This window comes from Arachis hypogaea, chromosome 14 (genome assembly GCF_003086295.3).
Source record: "Arachis hypogaea cultivar Tifrunner chromosome 14, arahy.Tifrunner.gnm2.J5K5, whole genome shotgun sequence".
NCBI lineage: Eukaryota > Viridiplantae > Streptophyta > Magnoliopsida > Fabales > Fabaceae > Arachis > Arachis hypogaea.
Window position 1 is genome coordinate 30,970,708 of NC_092049.1, and position 3,171 is coordinate 30,973,878.

Sequence of the window (3,171 nt, forward strand, 5' to 3'; positions counted from 1 at the left end):
ATATTATTGGAAATTGGGATGAGAAGGATGTATGACATGAGATTGTGTTTGTCCTTTAGCCATTGATTAAGAAGTGTTAAAATGGTTGGAGGTAGTTTTGGAAATTTTGGTAAAATATCAATGTGTGAGTTGAGGATGGCTTGTTGTTGATTTTGGTACATTTCGAATGATTTCAAAGAGAAGGGTTGAAATTGGCATGTTTTGATTGATTTTGAAAAGAGTTGAAAGTGGCTTGTTTTGAAAATAGCACTTTGTGGTTTTGAATGAAAACATGGTTTTTGGGCATACTTTGACGGGACATAACTTGGACTACGGATCTCTGATTTGTGCCAAATCTATTTAGAAATGAAATTGGATCCGGGATGTCCATGCCGTTTAAAGAACGGGTGAAAAATGATTTAAAATGAGAGAGTTATGACCGTCGGAAGATTGGGGGTTGAATCTGTGAATTCTGCAGTTTTTAACTTAGAAAATTTTTAGCAGAATGACCCCCGCGCGTAGGCGCACTTGGCGCGTACGCGCCGTTCTTCCAGGAAGCGCCATCCACGCATGCGCGTGATGTGCGCGGGCGCGCCGAATGTGCTGCACCCAATGCCCAGCCATTTTCCCGAGAGTTGTGCTAAAGTTGTGCCAGTTTTGTGCCTGGGGTGCAAGAGTACCCACGCGTATGCGTGGCTGACGCGTGCGCGCCGTTTGGCTAATTTTCAACCCACGCGTTCGCGCGTATGACGCTTGCGCATCGATGAGTTTTAAGGCCATCCACGTGTGCGCGTGGAGTGCGCGTACGCGTGGCCCTGTTTTCATCCCAAAGTTGATTTTTGAGTTTTAAAAGCCAAATTTCATACTTCTAAGCCTCCGATCTCACCACTTATGTCTTAAATCATTATGATATGCCTAGCATGAGAAAAAGGGCTAGTGAATGTGGTAACTTGCGAGTGAAGCAAGGGAAAAATGAATGATCATTGAGGATCAAAGATGATTATGTGAGATGCGGAGAATGGCGGTGGAAGTGCTTGTTATGCCATGGGCCGAAAGGCCGTAATTGTTAATGAATTGGCTGGTTATGGATTTAACCGTGAGCTGGATGGCTGGATTATTGCCGTGTTACGGCGGAGCCATGTTTATGGCCAAGTATAAATGCATATATGCTGTTGATTGAATTGTGAATGTTTGCACTTCCACCATTGGAGATGAGGGTTTCCCTGGGTAGTAGCAATGGCTAGCCACCATGTGCTCCAGGTTGAGACTCGAAGCTCTGTTAACCCAATGTCGTAAGTGTGGCCGGGCACTGTGAAAGGCCCAGATGAGCTCGCCCCCGTAAATATTCACCAATGATGGTGATGGATAAATATTCACCAGTGAGGGTGATGGATATGGATCATGATTATGATCAAGTTTATGATGAGTATAACTCGAGTTGGGGATGCACGACAGAGGGACAGTCCAATGGTTAGCTACCAGGACTTGTCGGGTTGGCTCTATAACCGACAGATGATATCATCAGCCACTAGGGACAGGCATGCATCATAAGCATATTACATGAATCGTTTGAGATTGCCTATTGACTGCATATTACTTGCTAATTGCCTAAATGCCTTATCTGTTCCTATTTGTAAATCTCTTGTCTGATATAACTGTGTTTGCTATATTATACTCCTGCTGGTGGTTGGGAGGTCTGAAGGAATTGGAAAGGGAAGTATTAGTTAGAATGAAGGATCTTTAGTCAGTTGCCACTTACGGTTTAGCTTGTTTATAAGCTTTGTTATTACCTGGAGGAAGTTCTAGGATTGCCTTCGGCTTTCCTCTATTATTATGTATTATATATGTGGAAGCTGTTACCGTACTGGGGACCTCTGGTTCTCACCCATGCGGATTTTGTGGTTTTCAGATGCAAGACGCGAGGCTTCTCGTTGAGGCATGCTGGAGACTTCTGGATTAGCGAAGATCCTTTGTTCTTGGGACTCTGTTTGGTTTATATATCTTGTTTAGATACTTTTATCTCCATTAAATAATACAAACTGTGATGACTCCTTCTAGAGGAGATTTTGGAGAATAGGTTGTATGTATTTGTGTCCCTTTGGGTTTCCTTTGGGGTTTCCTTATTTTATTATATGTATATATTATTATGCTCGGACCGGTTATCTTCGCAGCCGGATTTTGAGTCTTGATATTCCCGTTTTTGACACTCTTTATATATATGATCTTGCGTTAGCTTATCCTTTGCTCGTTACGTTATCGATCGGAGTGTTGCGTTTTCGAATTACGGTTTTTGTTTACCCCTTTTTCTTCAAAGGCTCCTAGTTATAATCAATCATTCATAATACTATACGTACTAAATTTTTGTTTTAGAGGTCGTAATACCTTGCCATCTCTGAATTATGACTTAAGCATAAGACTCTGTATGGTAGGGTGTTACACAGTCTAGGCCGATTTGAGACAGGACATGTAGACTTTATCTGCATTGGGAATTAAGATAATGAACTTAAGTCATATTTAAGACTCAAACAATAGGCCTAGGTTGATCTTGCTCGCTTGAGCGTCTTATTGGGTACAAGTATATCTTGGGTTAATGTTTTGAGTCATTGCTATAACAAATACTATATTATTAAATTTTATTATATTTAATATATATAAAAGTTGGATATACTTACAAGATATTTTTTAATTTAAATTAAGATTTTTTTTAATTTTTCTCTCTTTTAGTTTTAAATATTATTTACTAATGCAATAAAAAGTTAATAACTATAATAATTCACATAATTAAAATAGATCATCCTAATATATACAAAACATTACATATATCAAGGATTATTATATATGAAAAATATATTTTTTTATTTTTTGTAAAGATAATTTATGTGTAAATCAACTCATTTTTATTTATAATGTATAATTTATTGCATAATATTTTCTCTTAATATGGGTAAATTAATGAATTTGATATACAAAATGTAATTTATATTATTTAACATACGAAATAAACAATTTAAGCCATCATCTAAATAATACATATAAAAGTATAAATATCTACTAATTTATTAGTATTAAAAAATATATAGATAGTATAAACTGATTTTTTTTGGTAGAGAAGCAATAATGAAGTTATTAAGTTAATTACATAATAAAATTATTATGAATAACTTCTTAAATAATAACAAAAAATAAGATCAC